Consider the following 18,822-nt stretch of genomic DNA (forward strand, 5'->3'; position numbering starts at 1 on the left):
AGTTATCTGAAGGTAAAGGTTGAAGTTAATTTTAAAAGGATAGTAATATAAAGTTTCGGATGAAACTAATTTTAAAAGCATAGTTATCTAAAGGCCTAGATGAAACTAATTTTGAAAAGATAAAAAATAAAATTTTCAGTTGAAATTAATTTTAAAAGCATAGGTATCTAAAGATCCAGGTTCAAATTAATTTTAAAAGGCAAGTAATCTAAAGTTTCAGATAAAACTAATTTTAAAGGCATTGTTATCTAAAGGTCGAGATGAAACTAATTTTAAAAATATAAAAATCTAAAGTTTCAGATAAAACTAAGTTTAAAAGCATAGCTATCTAAAGGTCCAGATAAAACTAATTTTTAAAACATTATAAAATATAATTTTAAAAATTAAAGCATAAATGCATTTGTAAAATAATGCATAATTACTGGTAAACTGACTTCATGGTAACCAAGAACTGAATTTACTATTTTTTTAATACCCAGCAACAGTGAAACGCTAGGCATTTCAACAATGGATAGTTTAGAGTCAAAAATTGTTTCCTTACATACCTATATTGAAGTTACAAACTTAAGAATTTAATACTAACATAACTAGAGTGAGGAATAACTAGAGGTCTTTGAGGAATAGGAGAACTATTAAAATAACATTTACACTAATGTTATTAGTTTAATGATTCTTTGCAACTGTACACATTGAATCATAGCAATTAATCATCTGTTTCAGTTGAGAGAAGCTTTTCTATGCTCAATTGGATTTTTGAATTCTAAATGATCGAATCTGACAGAAGAAAATCCTGAGGACCACCTGAAACTTGCAATTAATCAAATTTTCCAAGGTGGTGCAGATAAAGAGACTGAAAGTGACTTGATTGTTATTCTTAAGCATTGCTTTGTTACTATTGCAGTAGGTAGTTGCGTAACATAATAATACTATGTTACAATCTATATAAAAAAGGTCCAATTTATAATAGTGATAAACAAGATTTGAATGCAGCTTATTTGTATAAAGGAAATATTGAATACACGAGAGACGCTTTTAAAAGATCTGTTTAATAATAATAATAATAATAATAATAATAATAATAATAATAATAATAATAATAATAATAATAATAATATAAGCACTTTGAGTATATTTTATTTTTAGAAGATTCCATGTATTTTCAACTACCTACTTATTAACATACTTTTCATTGATATTTAAACGTTTGCCGTACTGCGAGATAAGTTTTATGAAGGCCTTCGAGGAGTGTTCAATAAGTTTTATGAAGGCCTTCGAGGAATGTTCAATAAGTTTTATGAAGGCCTTCGAGGAGTGTTCAATAAGTTTTATGAAGGCCTTCGAGGAGTGTTCAATAAGTTTTATGAAGGCCTTCGAGGAGTGTTCAATAAGTTTTATGAAGACCTTCGAGGAGTGTTCAATAAGTTATCTACCTAGGCAGAAAGGGAAGGGCGGAGCATAAAATGACGTCTGACATACACGCCAAGGCCACTGTGGGGAACTCCGTTCCGCAATTTGAGGTCAGTCGGAGCAACGCCGTGAGCAGAGTGTTTGTGTTACGCCCCGTAGCGAATGTTTGTGTGACGCCACGAACAATGGGTTTGCAGAAGTTGGAACACCGCTCAGTCATCAAGGTCTCACTAGTGACTATTTCCTCTTCCGAGACCTGAAGAGACACCTGCGGGGACAACGTTTTTCGCCGGACAACGAGGTCCAACAGACTATTTCCCAATAATTTGCAGGCCATGACAAAGACTATTTTTTCTCTGGGATTTCTTCGCTGCCCACAACGGTTCATACATCTCCATGGGGACTACATCAAAGAACAGTGATGACCAGGTGAGCCTATCTGCATTTCTTCCTGTCTAGGTAGATAACTTATTGGACGCCCCTCATATGTCATAAAACTTTCCCATCCTAGAGGACAGTTCTTCCGACACAATTGTGTAGAGTACAGAACATGAAGCTTGCAGAAAATTCTGATAGCATAGAAATAATGAATCGTTTGTTTTCGCGAATCTTGATATCTACCACACACACGCAAGGTCATTAGTGACTGAAGAAGACTGGACCGATTGTGGTTCATTATGAATATTCTCCCGTCTTTTCTTAAAACAGTCTCAACTCACTTACGAACTTTGCTATCACTCATAGTGTTGGACTGTATACTTCATTGATTTGGCAACGAATTTCTGCCGGGCGCAGAGTTGCCAACTTCAGAGAACAAAATTATCGATTTTCGTCGTTAAAATTATCGTATGTTACAGAAAATTATCATATATTCGTTAGGCACGTGATAATTGTTAAAATAAATATATTACTAATAATAGCAGTAATGAACTTATCTAGTACTCTTCAGTTTCGAACTCTAAATCGGTGTCGCTGTTCTCACCATTTTTAAAAAAAAAATGTTTATTAACACTACTGTAAACAATAAATTTGTAATATCTCTACCCCTCGTTACCATAATTGAATTTAAAGAATGCATGCATGGTTGCTATTTGCCAATTGTCAAATCGTGATCAATTTATTTTAGCCGGAATGACCGTTAAAAACCTCAGTGTGTGTGTGTTTTATAATTCTTTAATGCACAACTACAATTTATTTACAAGTTCAAAAAAATGCAAAACAGTGTGCGTTCTAAAATTATTGTATATTTCATTTTTTATCGAAAGGGCATTATAGTACATAGCAAAGAGGGCACCGTGGCTCAGTGGTAGCGCGCTTACTTCTGGTACGTAGGGTTCTGGTTCGATCCCCAGGCAAGTAAGTTTGTACATGGATTTTCTCAAGGTACTCCCGTTTCTCCCACTTTCCCATTCCACTCAATCTTTCATAATCATTCACTTGCTTTAATCATCGTCTGCCTTAGCCCAAAGGGCATAATCGTGGGACGTTAAACTTAAAGATTTCATTTCATTTTTCGTATATAGCAATAAGACTTAAGTTGTCGTATATTACGATAAATTATCTTACGGTTGGCAAGCCTGTGCCAGTGTTACATTTCTTGCAGTCATGAATTGAATTATTCCCACCACCACTGTTGCCAACAACCTCTGAAGAAAATAGGTTATATGGTTGTCAGAAATAAGCTTTTTCTTACGCAAAAATGGCTAGATTTTGAACTGCTAACCTCTAACCCACATTGTAGGTTTCAAACCCCTTTTCTGTGTGTGACATTGTGAGTTATAGTACAATTTGAAATGTTGAATTTTATTCGCTGAAGACTAACAAAGAACATACATGAAGTTAAATTACAATAAAATGCATCAACAACTCATCTGATTTGTGAAAGTTATCAGCCATATTATCAGTTGCATTGAAATAAGACATCATCGATAATGCTGCAGCTTGCCGAGGAGCTGAAACTGGATGCACCATCGTTGGATTGTGGATTGGTTGTATTTGTGTAAACTGCCATTGTCCCAATTTCAGTAGTACTTCTTTCGGCAGGTCATAGTCCTTACAACGCTTCTACGTACACCCACAAGAATCGTCACGATTGCATTGAGTGTTTTCAAGTTAGTTAGATATCATATTTCTTTCCTTTAACCTCCTGAGACCCGAGCATTTATCTGTCAAGAACTTTTGATGAAAGTTTGTATATTAGGTAACAATAGACCCAATAGTACATATTTGGAAACCATTTTGTCATACTGCTTTCCTGTGGTCGGTAATGGGTCATATTGTATGCAGTACTTTGGGTCCCAAATAGCTATGTACTGCATTTAATATACAAGGAAAATTGTATATTTCCCTTCGTAATATATGCATAAAATATGTAAATCACTAAATTTGAAATTTACTGCACTGTTTTATTTTCTGAGAAATTATTCAATCAATGTACCTGGATCAGATGCGTTCATAACCCCAATTGTCTTCTTCCCGCCTTCAGCAGACAATGAAGCCACCTGTAGGTAAAAACAAAAACCAGCTGCCTTTTCTGCAGTAATTTCGACACTTTCCGATCACAATAACCGAGATTCCGGCATGTTTTTAAATATTCGTAGCCATGACGGGCTTTCGAAAACCGTATTGTATGCCATACGGAGGATCTCAGGAGGTTAATAATTAACAACAATCTCTGTGGCTTGAAGAATCGAACAGTTACTGAATTTGTATTAGAAAACTCTCATTCTTCCAATGGAATGCAAACATAATAATAATTAAAAAGTAGCAAACGGAACCGTTACTGGAGCGACATTAAAATTCTTTTTGAGTGACAAAAGTTCGTTTCGTAATAAAACACTCCTACTCAAGAGAAATAAATACGATTATATATAATGACAATTAGGCTTATTTCAAAAAATGCATTTGATTTTCCAAAAAAAAAAAAAAAAAAATAGAATTAATTTAACGGCTAATAACAGGGGCAAACATGGCAAAAGAGATTTATGAAATAAGCTATATTTAAGGCTATAAGCATTTCGTTGATTTGTATGGCTATAAGCCTCTTCAAATAGGACAGATTTAGCCAAAAATAGGTTAAATTGGCATCATTGTCTGCCACTATGTCTTATTTCACAGGTGGCGGATCTCTCGATCTTCAACTCTCATCACACACCACAAAACTCGCACGCTACCTACGCTCCTCCAAATGGCATATACAGTGTACTTAAAAGCACTGGTGCAAATCCCGGGAGGATGAGGGGGACATGTCCCCTCCAATCTCGGAACTTGGGAGACTGACCCCCCAGTAATCCGATTTGAAATGTGTTTTTTGGGGGAGAAATGTGATGATTTGTGTCCGATTGCAACAAAGAAAAATGAGATGAAATTGATGCTTCCCCCCCTCCCCAGAATAAGCCTCAAATCTGCCCGCCTCCCAATGTTGAAGACAACTCTGCTTTCTTGAACTTCCACAGCATTGTTTTTCAACTTCATAAATATTTCGAACATCGCTAAAAAAGGGGGGAAACGGTCTTTCCCGTCCCCCCAATGTTGAAGATAGATTTACGCCGCTGCTTGAAAGATGCCGCGAGAAATTGTTCATGTGGAAAATTACAAATGGCTTGCGCTTTACTCAAATAATACTGAATGGGCTTTACTTTTAAAAAGTTCCTTGTATAAAATATTAAAATTAAACACAATGAGATATTTAGAGTAATATTTGCGTTCTATTATTTATATTAAAAGCAAAATTATCACAACAAGTTTGAAAGAAGATAGCGTAATAATTATTAAATTTGGGTTGCACCAGTAGTGAAATATGTTTAGTTTGGTTATTCTTTTAATATTTTTATGCTATATCAATATTTTGAAAGTCGAGACACTGAAACACAGGGCTTGTATAAGGTACACTTGGCGGAAGCACTAGCCATCATGAAAGATTAGCTGCCACAGCATAAGCCGATTCGCACCACACTTTCTCTCCTCCAAGAGAGAGCTGGATTAAAGGACTACGCCACTTGTGTCGCCAGGTTGGTTTGAGTTGTTTCCTTATAAATTCAGGATATTATAATTTGATCTTAACTTAATAACAGAATGTTGCAACATTAATTGCTTTTAAACTCTGACTAAAAAATTGAATATAATTGAACAAATTTAATATAATTTAATTCTATAGATTAATTCAATGGATTAAAGTCCCTTTCTACGCGTAACAACAAGACTAGATATTCCGTTCAAAGTACAACCCTAATTACTACTCAGGTTCGTGACCTGGTCAAATACGTCCCTCTACGAGTTGAAAGCGGGACCATGTGATGCTACTATAATCCCAGAACAGTTTCCAGAGTGTCGAAATTATTTGAAGGAAGATATTTGGAATGAAATGCGCTTATCTTGTGGAATACTTTTGAGTGTCAGTGGAATTCACAATCTCCTTATATAATGAGGCCATCAGTTACTGAAATCAATCGTATCATGAAACACCGAGCATAGCCACTGCGAACTTCTGTGACTTACTGGAGTGCAATATCAATTAATGTCGATTATCCTGCCAGGAATAATTAACCAGTCCAAAAATCACTTCATTAGAAAGTTATGAATAACTCCACAGGGATAAAAAAAAAAGTGATGATGATTGTGTCTTCATGATTCTTTTTAGATAGCCAGTTGAGATTCTGATCAAAGTGGAAGCCCCTGTTCACCTGGAGGACCGGGGCTATAGCCCCCCCTAAGCCTCCTTAATTCTACCCTGGTGTTAGTTAACTGACCATCAAGGGACATTTAAACTTTAGACTGAATCGTAGACTCAAAATTTTAATACAATTTACATATGCCTATTTATATTAGTATAGTGGACATTTCAAATTATACATCGAGTAACTTTTTTTTTTTTTTTGGACTTGTAAACTCCCCCTTTCTAGTCAGTTAGTTCCAACTAAATCCATTATTTGTAGAGTGAACTACTACAAACTATACAGCAAAAGACATGTGAAGAGCTTACTGTACTTGTATTAACCCGAGAAAGCCCAGGGGTTCCTCAGAGGCACCCTGGTCCACTTTTAATGTAATTATTCTTAATAGATGTTTTGTCGCGTCTTCCGCGCTAAAATTCTCCTATCTCTTTGGAATATGCTCCCTGATTGAATTGTTATACGTTTTCTTATTTTACTTCAGAAAACAATAGGGTTATTTTTTTTATATTGACGTAAAGGCCCAACGGGTGCCTCGAAGGCACCCTGGTCAATTTTTAATGCCATTATTCTTAATAGATATTTCGTCCCGTGTCCTGCGCTCTAAAATTCTTCTTTCTCTTTGAAATACACCCTCTGATTGCGTTTCCTAAGCAAATATGTCCCTCTACGAGTTGAAAGCGGGACAATGTGATGCTACTATAATCCCAGAACAGTTTCCAGAGTGTCGAAATTATTTGAAGGAAGACATTTGGAATGAAATGCGCTTATCTTGTGGAATACTTTTGAGTGTCAGTGGAATTCACAATCTTCTTATTTAATGAAGCCTGAATCAGTAGCATGAATCGCCTTACTCATTTTTTTTACTTTACTTCAGAAAAAATAGCGCTATTTTTTATACTAACGTAAAGGCCCAAGGGGTACCTCTGAGGCTCCTATTGAAGTATGTACTTTTCTAATTATTTGATACTGTTCATTGTTTATTACCATTGACCAGTGGCGTATTTACGATTTTGTTTCGGGAGGGGCTTTGCTAACTTTCGGGGGAAGCTTTGCCTGGAAATGTGAAAATTCTGCAAGATATTTAATTAACTTTACTATACTAAGTAAGATTTCGGGGGGGAGGGGGTTAAACCTGGAAGCCACCCCCCTAAATACGCCACTGCCATTGACAAATGATTCCATAGCAAAGTAGTGACTATCCCTTCCTATTAATGACGGAAAATACAAATGGTCGCGGTGAGTTCAGGTAGCTTGTATATGCAGCAGGGAGCCTCAGAGGCACCCCCTGGGCCTTTTAAGGGTAAAATTAGCATGGGCTTTCTCGGGTTTAACTTACTAAATCCACGTTTAAAATCTACTCTTTCATGTAACCGAAATATCAGAAATGTCGCTCTGCATTAAGGAATCATAATGTATTCAATATAATAATTTAGTTCATTGGAATCAATTTTGAACACAAAGTATAAAAGTACTATTTAACACATTGACTATCACACTAGGTGGAAAAATAGATGTCATACTACATTATTACCGAAATAGATTAAGAACTTACTACACAATAAAAAGATGAGTAATTAAGATTTTCAGGAACCAACTTCAGGGCTTTTCTCAGGTGTTACCCATCAGATTATATAAATGTTACCGCTTAGTAGCATGAATCGCCTACTCATTACGTAGTTCCCAAGGTAAAGATACTTGACAGTAATATATATATATATATATATACATATTTGATTAAACGCGGTAGCGAGCGTATTGGTCTGTCTCTTATCAGATATATTTTGTTTATTTATTTATTTATTTATTTTTAGTGAACGGAGACCAGGTAATTTTGTTTCGAGGAGGTGGCAACCCTCTGTTAATCATTCACTACAAAATCATTAACGGTAAGATGCATCAGGTAAAAAGAATAAAAAGAGGTAGTGTGTTGCTGTATAGGCTTATTGAGTGTGGAAAGAATATTAAAAATAACTTTTTTTTTGCAAAATGTTGACCTACGAACATTTTAGATGCTCCTCGTATATAAAATATGGAACCGAGTAATTTAATAAACAAAAATGCAAACGTGAATTAAAATAATCATCAAATTAAGGATTAAAAAATACAGAAATAGACAACATGGCACCCATATAAATAAGCTGATCTAGATTGAGTTTCTTCGAGGCAATATAGTAAGTGTACATCCCTTTGGCGCGAGAATAGCAGGTTCGATTCCGGGCTGGAACCCTTGTAGTTTGAGTTACATGCCAAAGTAAAATGCACACGCGGCTTCTACCACCAGACTGAGTTATCATATACGGCAGGACTTTATAATTATCGTGTGGATACTCGATGCACATTTTCTTGTGATTATCTGAATCGTAAATAAACAAAGATGTTAAAACAAAAAGAAATATTAGTTATACACTGAAACTGCTAAAAATCTTACAGAGTATTAAGATCCTGTATTGGTGTTAGCATTGATTTGGAATAACTATAACTTTAATTGTCCATCAAACGAAGAAGTCATATGGTGTTAAATCCGACGAATAAGATGGCCACAAGAAAATATTGTTAGTATCATTCGTAGAACTAGTCCTAAACTGCAGGTAAAATCTATTGAGAAACACTAGCATATTCTTGTGAGCTTTACGAGTCATTAATAATTTACTTCAAACAAAGACAGCTCGTTTTTATATTAGCAAAAGTTGCATACGTGAAAGATAGTAAACCGTCCAAAAATGTAAATTAAAAAATAATTATTGATATGTGTACCGTCATTTAATTGCAGCTAAATTGGACTAATACCTAACACGAAAAATAGACTCAATATTGACAGTGAGTGAAACAAGTACTAAAAATAATTACCAAGATGCAATTGAAGTACGATTGCTGGTGATTCACTGTAGTTTTGCACAAAAAATTCTATAAAGTTATGAGCTGCATTGTTCACTCACAAAATATCACCATTATTTTACGGATACTCAGTACGTTTTTTCCGGTTTGAAAACATTATTCAATTCTCAACCACATCTAATGGTAAAATAACTATTCAACCGTATTTGGGCTTTAAATAATGAGCATCATTGGTTTGAAAGAAATTCTGATTTTTTCTTTATTATTTCTAGACTGAATATTAAATCTGTGCTAAGTGACTAAACGAAAATATTGAGTAAACAGCTCAGATGTTACTTCAGAGCTGATGGGACATATAGGCACGCGCATTCTTCTGGGGAATATTGGAACTATTTCCACAGTAAATTCTAGATCGCCAGTTTCTCACTGAGTACTGTTAGGCATATAGGCTACATTTTTACATTAAACCAAACTTTTCCATTTTGGCACTAAGCATGGGTTTTATATTCAGTCTTCACTTATTTAGGAAATGCACATGATACTTCTTACAGCCGCAATCATTTTGAGTACCATCAGGTAAGAAGAGTCTGTTTTTCGTATTTTACGACTTTATGTAACACCGAGTTTATGATGGATGGGAGCTAGTCTTACAGTGGGCTTCGAATCAGCGCGGGCCCAATCCTGAGGGTCCGAATAGACTTGGCCTCCCCTTCGTATATTTGTACTAAGGGTCTTCACTATAGCGAAATTAAACTACCGCTAATTTTAGTGTTTTTCTGTAATATCTTCAAAACGTATCAAAATATTCGAAAAGCAGAAACGTAGTGAACTAGACAATACGATTTTACATATGATACCGTTATCACAACTCATCTATCTGCTTTCAATTTGCAGCTGTAGATAGATTTAGCATTTTTTGCGGATTCTGTAAATAGCGGCATACCAAAAGCACATAGGTAAATTGTAGTAATGGTATCACACGCAAACTCATATTGTCAAGTTCACTACGTTTCTGCCTTTCGAATATTTTTATTTGTTTTGAAGATATTACAGAAAAAGCTCTAAAAATTAGCGGTAGTTTAATTTCGCTGTAGTGAAGACCCTTAAAATCATCATTGATGTTTTGTTAGGGTATATCTGACAAATCTGAATGGACCCTTATGTCCGCTGTGGCTTAGTGCCAGAACGCTCACCTAAGATGCATGTGGTCCTTGATTTGATCCCAGCTCGCGCCAAGTAATCTTTGTGGTGGACAAACACCGTGTATGTGGATGTTCTCGGAGTTCTCCCGTTTCCTTCCACTTTCTTCCGCCATTTAATTCATTTTCTCGCCATGACTGTCTCTTTTAGCCTAGCCGGCAAAACCTTGGGACGTAAAATTTAAAGATTTTATTTCATTTTCATTTTAATGGCCTCTCACTCAAAAATGTTACACTTCGAACATACGAAAATAAGTTTAATCCGGTGCACACGCCATTATGGAAGATCAATCCTCAAAATATAGGTGATTTCCCACCACACTATTCCGCCACCAAGAAAGCTGGATTGTAGGATCACCTCCACTGATAAGACGATAATAAGAACCAAACATTTCTTCTACGAACACAAAATATGGAAAATGCATTCACTTTACGAAAACATCATTATAGCATAACAAGACAACATTACAGTAAAATTATATCAGAATGGTGTAGTCTTATTGTGAATACCTTGGCAGAAGAAACAGCAAAAGTTTTTCCACTAACAAACCACATCAGGTATTACAATATTCAATACAATAAAAAAGAAAACAATAGGATCTTCGTTGCAGAACAAGAATTTTGTGTATATTTGTAGCAATATGACTAGTTCTTTTTCCCAGCTTCAACTGATAACAAAATCTTTCTGAAGTATTACTATAGGAACAAAAACAGAAAAAAGAAACTGTGCCACTGCAACAAGACGGGAGAACTGCTGTAGCATAATCTCAGCATCACAAACACAGACAGCGAACTGAACGGTTATCCCTTCTCTCCGCGCGCGAGAGAGCCCCACAACCAAAAGTGTGAATGGAAAGGACCTTGGGAAAACGGCTTTTTTCTTTCTTTTCTGTTTTTATGTCTTTTTTTTTTTTTTGGCAACTCCCACTGCTGCTGGTTACTGCTGCATCTACTTACGTCACACTAGAGAGAGAGAGAGAGAGAGAGAGAGAGAGAGAGAGAGAGAAAAGAGAGAGAGGGGGTCCGGAGAGAGGGAAAGAGCCAAAACTGCGGGACCGGTTCCAACTACATCGATCTATCATCGAATCTAAAGGGACGCACCTGCAACCCGCTACCAAATATTGAGCTCTGTGGCGTCCACTGTAAATACATAGTGATCACTCCACACTTGTTTTTTAAAGCATAGATTCCTTCCTCGCCTGAATATATAGTGCATTTGTCAAAAAAACACCGTTAAGATTTTTTCTGTTATCAAAAATGCAACAATCCGTGGACATTCATGCTCTCACAGTGTCGTTTGTTTAATTACAGAGATGTAACACACAAAATAAGAATCAATTAGTAGATATAACACAATTGTTCCTTTTTTTATTTATTTATTTTTTTTTTGACAAATTTCAATCATATTTACCGTAAATTTTACTATGAAATGACAGTAAGTTTACGATGGCTTGCTGCAGTTGTCCTGAAATATTTTACAGAGTGTATTTAAGTAGATTTCACTTTAAATGGCCTTGAAACATATGTATGATATTTTAAAATTTAAGCTTCAATTAAAGGCCCAAAAAAAACCCGCAGAACATTTGTTTTTGGTTCAATCAATTCCATGAATCAGAACATATGAGTTTTTACAGTAAAGTTGGTGACTAGATTCTTTTCAACATTTTTAGTTTTCTACACGAAGGATTAATGGCAGAGCGCTCACTTCTGGTATGTGGATTCTTTAGTTCGATCCCAGGTCACGAGAGTTTCTGGTAGACGACATTCTGTCTGTGATTCCGTTTAAGTTCTCCCCTTTCCTTCCACATTCTCATTCTACCAAACTTTTCATTTTCATCGTTTTTATTATTCATCCGTTTCCTGTAGCCTACAATACATAATCGTGGCACGTTAAACTATACATTTCAATCAATATTTCTTTCGAAATTCGTCGTGTATGCTAAAATATCATTAGTTTTAATCCTTGTTTAATTAAAACCTATCCTCTTCTGTTTCTCACTTTTTATATTAGCTTATGCCTAGGTAAAGTTTTGACAACTCGCTGTTTAAAAACGCTTATATCTAGACAAAGCTACAGAATTTTAGTTTTTCAAATCTGCTTTTATCTATGCTAAGCTTTGGAATCAGTGCTCGCTTCATAAATCAGCTTATATGTAGAAAAAGCTTTATAATTCTCGCTTTTCAAAAAAGGCTTATATACAGGATTTTTATAAAAAGTAATGAGTCTAAATACGGGGAACAAAATGTATTGGAGATATCGCTACAAATTATTAAAATACTTCAAAGTAAATTCTTGGGCGACGACGCACTTTTGCCAATGAGTTTTCAAGGCTTGGAAAGCGCTCTGTAGTTATTTTCCGGAGTGACCTTCAAGCAGAGCGTCGAAGTCTCTTTGACTTCTGCTATGGTCTTATGGTAGTGTCCTTTGAGGACTGTTTTCACTCGAAGGAACAGAAAAAAGTCCAGTGGGTCCAGATCGGGACTATAGTTGGGATGGGGAAGCGATGCAATGCCATTCTGAGCCAGGTAGTCGTTGACTACAAAGCAGATGTGGCTTGGTGCATTGTCATGATATAACTTCCAATTTTCGATCCTTGATTTAGGTATTCAAGAGAGAATAGATGATTATAGGTGATTTTTAAATAAATGCAAAATTTCCTAGGATTATTCCTTATATTTAAAATCAAAAATATTATGAGATGGTAAAGCACGTTTAGATACGATACCTAAGTACGACCACGGAGTAATTTACTGTGAAGCCTAATATTGCCAACTTGTTGGTATTTTATAGATAGGGCCGCAAGTATTCCTGTTTTGATTAATACAAGCCCATATCATGGACGATTTGTGAGGGGCGACAATTCCATTTCTCAACGTTACCAACCCTAGACATGTCTCATATCAATGTTTAATTTCTTCTATGAAGTTAAATAATGATCTGGAAAAATTACAATATTAAAACATGAAACAGATCTATCAGACCTTCACCATATAAGTAGTTGTTCGTACGCATCTGTACATTTATTAGATTATTGTTACGTTACTTTCTTTGTAATATTTGATGGCAGTTTGTTATACTCGTCAAAACTTTCCAGATAGTGCTGACAACAAAACTGTGGCTGCAATTTCGTTTCAAAGATCGATAAATGAACACAATTTGATACAGACCGCTGAGAAACAGTACCGTGCCGGGAGGGAGCGGGGCGACGACCTCGGGCGCCAAAGTAAGGGGGCGCAAAATTTGGGAGAAAAAGGGAAGAAGAGAGGAAAAATTACTTGGAATATATGTACAGAGGCGCCATCGTATACTCTCGCCCCCGGGCGCTGATTTTACACGGCACGATACTGCTGAGAAATGAGATTGATAATTTAGATGACTGCCGTTTGGTCTTTCAATGAGTTAATTGATTCTTTTCTATTGGGCTCGTATATTATTTTGACACGAATAACATGACACGAATAACACGTTAACGGCTCCCCGGGGCATAAGCGCCGTTAACGCCCTAGTTACGTCACTGATTGTTTTGCACTGTATGAGATACGATAAATAATTAAATTAATTGCATCAAATTAAATCAAACCACACCATAGTGAGGAGTTACTAAAATATTTTGTGGATGGGAAATGTAGTATGCCCCCTGCCATATTTAAAAACTACCGACTGCAATGCATATGATATAATGGATCAACCTAATGTATGTGATGAGGAGCAGATTTTTAAGCATATATTTCGTGTAATACTTTTCATTAGTGACAACAGCAAAACTTTATTTCGGAGCATTCTACTTTTTTAATGCATCGAAATAGATTTGTTTTAAGAATCTATTTTTAGATCCTTTCTACTTAAGCAATCGTTGTACTTTTTAAATTTTATTTTGTTTTATATTATTTTAGTCTAACCAGTACTTTTTCAGAGCACCCTATAATTTCTCAACAGTAATTTGAAATTTATAGCCTAATAATCCGTTTTATCGACTTTTGGGTCCAACGGACAAAATTATCTCACACAATAATTATTTAAAATGTATGAAATAATCATTTTCTTCTTATTTATATACAGTTGTAAACATTTTCGGAAAAATCTTTTGTCTCGGAACTTTGTATAATATTATAAAACACTTTGTTGTTAGTTCAGTTCCTAACAGTGTGACCACCGCTAGTACTTTCGTACTAGATCTAGTACCTTTTATAATATTGTAGTGTTCTAGTACGTTCACCAACAAATCTAGTATGATACTTTTCTCCACCTCTTCTTTTCTCATAAATACATTTGGGAGAGAAAAAGGAATCTCTTGAAAATTTTACAATGCAAAAATATCATTGTTTCTGGTAACCTTTTTCTTCGTTTTTTTCAACAATAGCATTTACAAGAGCGGAAGTAGGATATAGGTGCCGTCCGGTTGCCTCCTCCAACGAGAAGAAAATCTATTCCTCGCTTGATAATTCATAGGGCTCGGGAAACGGGATGATAGACCTAGTACGTCTTTATGAATCGCGGTAAATGCTTTTGGGACAAGTGTTAAGGTGGAGGGGGAAGAAAATGAACAATGTATCACTATTTACAATCTTGAAAGGCGAGTTGTCGCCGGCAACAACAAAGCAGGGATTCCGCCAAGATTTTTAGTTTAGGGGTGTAAAGTGAAAATTGGGAAGGTGTAAGTGGTTTGCACGGTTTGTATCGAATTTTGGCTGTAAAATAAATTAAGGTTGGGGGTTCTTTCAAGAATGTGGGAGTCACTCCCCATCTACAAGAGAGGGGAAGCTGCCGGAAACCTTCTAATAGGATATTAATAACGTAAAATGTCATAAATAGGGTGAAACGGGAACAGATAAAATTTTAGTACTTTTTCCCCAGATCTAGTACTTTTTTTTCTGCACAGGTTAGTACGAAATATTTTTGCTGGGTGGTCACACTGCTTTCTAACAGGAATACATATTGATTCCTGCTTCGCCTACAATTATCTTCATCTTAAATGTCATCTTATCTTAATAACTTTTGAAAACAGTGACAACTAGTAAAATAATGAATATAGACTTGTAGACAATTATAATGGTATGCTCGCAGCAATGTACTCCAACTTCAGCTTCTAAATGGAGAGGAAAACATGTTCTGTACAGCATTTGTTAATATATATATATATATATATATATATATATATATATATATATATATATATATATATATATATATATATATATATATATACAGTAAATAACCTCTCAATATAATACAGCAAATAGTCTTCATAAGCAAGCAACTTTTTTCTATCAGATATGTTTTGAGGTTAAGAGAAGCCACTTTTTCGCACAAAGCTCACCATAGCCAGTTTCAAACGAATAAATTACTTCTAGAAATTTTATTTTATTTTAATCATACTTGCCTTGTCCGTTTATGTAATTTTTTTTCACCTTCTTCTCTCTTTTTATTGGCAACTTTCTTTTTTCTTTTTTATATAATTTTTATTAGAGAACTTTCTTTTGCTTTTCTTTTTCGTTTTTTTTATTGGTCAAACTTTCTTCTGAACAGTCAACCTACCTACAGATTGGGTAATGGGTGACAAAAAACATATAACCAAAGTATGTCAGATGCTTAAGATTGTAATAATAAGCTTAAATATCTATTTCCATTTCTTCAAAAATGCTGAAATTTAGCATGTGAACATCAAGTTCCTTAGTAAAATAACGAGCAAGCAGAAATAATTTTGCTAAAGAAATTTTTAAGAACAATGATCTATTATTTGAATTTTCATTGCCGTTGATTGTGGAGAATGTGATAGAGATAATGATGTGAATTGCAGACATAGCTGTAAATGAAACAAGAATATAGACCAAAGAGAAATGTTTATTTATTCTATATCTATGACGAGATAGAGATAATGATATAAATTTCCAACAAGGCTGTAAGTAAAAGAGAAATAGGCCAAACAGGAGTTTTTGTCCCGACTACATCTGAGATGAGATCGAGATAATGATACAAATTTCCAGCAGGGCCAGTGACAACACTAGAGGGGGCATGAACGGGCGCCCCCAATGGCACCGTCCACCCCTCTGACTGCCCCTCTAGACTAGGTCTGTACCCAGGATTATTTCACTGACGGTTGGACCTAGTAAAATTAGTAACATATAGTATATAAATTCGCGTTTTCCCAAATTTGAACTGCTTTTATGTGGTTTTTAGAGGAAGCATGTTTATCAATTTCTTACCCTCGCTCTAATGCTGACTTCCAATTGGAAAATCCTGTTATAGTAAAACTCTGATCCCGTAACTGTTCTTTAAAATGTTACCATAATTAGAGCAGAATGCTTGGTTACTTAAAAGAGTATATTCTGACCACGGCCTTGTGTGATATTACTGACTTTTGAACTACGTTTTCTTTTCATCGATTTTTATTTGGAAGTACTTACGTAGATTGGACTGAGAAGATCAGGTTTTTTTGTACCCAAGATTCATCGCTTTTGCAATGCAATTCGAGGTTGTAGCTTTTTGCACTTGAAAACTTATTCTGAGTTTTATCTACTGAATCTTCAACGCCAGGTATTTCACTGTGACTGTTGGTCACTTGTGGCGCATTGGTTTACATATTTAATAATTAAAGACCGGATTTTAAGGTGCAAAAATGTGGTAGGAAAAAGGGAAGGAAAGGAGCTGAAAAATCATTCAAAAAGGTGGGAAAAAGGCGCTAATAGGATATCTTTAATAAGTGCTATAGTATACAGTTACATGGACATTCTTTATTTATCACACTAACAAATATTGTTCAAGTCTTGGCTTTAAACATTAATCCGAAACTTGTATAACATTCAACATTCTTGTAATAAACTTGTGGTTAAAACCAACTCGGCATTTAAAAAAAAGAAAACTTTAATTTAGCAATATTGTGGCTTGAGAAACCGTCGCATACTACTGGGTTTTCAGAAACTGGTTATACTTGATTACGCATAACATTTCTATATTTTCAAATGTTAGTTTCTGTTGCTTGGAGCTCAGGAGATCCTTGTATGTGGAGAAACTTCACTCGACTTCAATGGAAATCAGTGGTACACATCTTGTAAGCGCATGGAAAAGAAGTTCAGTTGACATTGCAAAGGTATTTATGTTCGGATTGTTTCGCAAATTCAGTTCAAATTTATCCCTAGCAAATCCATCAAGATTGCGTTTAAATTTACGGAATGTTATGTGTAAACTAGATCGAAAATAAAACATACTGTTCTGTCCAATTTTTTAAAACAAGAGAGAAAAAAGGGACAATAAAGGTGCTGAAGGCTAAAAGAAGTAAGAAAAAGGGAAATTTTATGAATCTAGCAAAAACGGTGCAATATTCACGAAAAAGGTGCAACAAAGTGCGTTCATTTCAGTTCGTTTTATGCCCGGAAATACATATTTTGAACTTTGGTTGTTATAACAACTACATTTTTTAGAAAAAGGTGCTGCACCTTAAAATCCGCTCTCATTAATAACAAACGGACGACGAATAACAAACCTATCCATACTTTCTTGAAAAGACAAATAAAAAAAAGCATCACTACTTTAAACTCAATATTCTCAGTTCTCGTAATACCACTCACACTTTAGATGAGCAACATAAACGCTGGCATAAAAATAACATATATTGAGGAAATTTGAAAGAATTATTTTTTAGATAACGTTAGTTTATTCCAAATTAAGAACTTTCTGTTGATTCATTAGCCAAGTCTAATCATACTCTACATTTGAATCCAAAGTTTAAACTATTTCCGCCATCTAAATTTCTCCAATAAAACGTTTAATAAGAACCATTTACAATATAATGTTAATCACATTACTTTTAAGCAGGAACAAATGTGGAGTATCGATTTAAAAATGAAAGGGAAAAGATGCCATTATCTTTACACAAGTCCAAGTATGGTTTTAAGAGTGGTTGTGAGACGACATTTTTTTATTATTATTACTATGATCCCTTTCACCAAAAATATGATTTACACCACTGTAATCTAGTGAGATTCGAAAGGACAACTGAACAAAATATATAACGATTTAATTCAGAATAAAAACTGTTCTGATATTATATATATATATATATATATATATATATATATATATATATATATATATATATATATATATATATATATATATATATATATATATATATATATATATCTTAGAATTTATTCTGAAAGCTTTTGTCAGTCAAACCACGCCTAGTGTAAATATCAGAGAATAATGTTGAGATTAGGTTGAAAGTCCTGCTTATTTAGGTTTTGTTCCTATTGTGATCCTTACTACTTCAATCTTTACCTTATTGGAGCCCCGAAACGACGAAAAATAGCACGGTATTTCTAAACTGATAAACCTAGGGTCTAATATAAAATATATCAAGCAATTTGTGTTGATCTTTCACTTGGGGAGCACGACTAAATTTTGGGGTGCCAGGCCCCTGTGTGCTTCCTCCGCAGTTATAGATGTGCCTCACGCATGTTGTAATGTAGGTCAAGTAATAAAATAAACTATTTTTTCGGTATAAAAAACAATGGCTGCTCCCGCCAAGAAATTAAAGCTGGTGTTGTCACTGAGCAAGGCCGTAGATAAAACAGTAATAGGCCAAATAGGAAGACATTCTTTTATCATAGTGAGGTTATATACATAGGACGAAATCTCAGTTTAAGATGAATTGGATATTCTTCCAGTTCGAATGAATTCTAAATCTTACGCATTAATGGCAAAAACA

General features: G+C 34.9%; 1 protein-coding gene across 1 annotated transcript in view; it reads right to left on the reverse strand.

Moving 5' to 3' along the window:
• Positions 1 to 18,822, reverse strand: part of sif (guanine nucleotide exchange factor still life) — a 1,225,751-nt gene that overhangs the window by 579,538 nt on the left and 627,391 nt on the right. The window lies entirely within an intron of this gene.

The sequence above is a fragment of the Thermobia domestica genome, chromosome 5 (genome assembly GCF_964235325.1).
Source record: "Thermobia domestica chromosome 5, izTheDome1.hap1.1, whole genome shotgun sequence".
NCBI classification, from domain to species: domain Eukaryota; kingdom Metazoa; phylum Arthropoda; class Insecta; order Zygentoma; family Lepismatidae; genus Thermobia; species Thermobia domestica.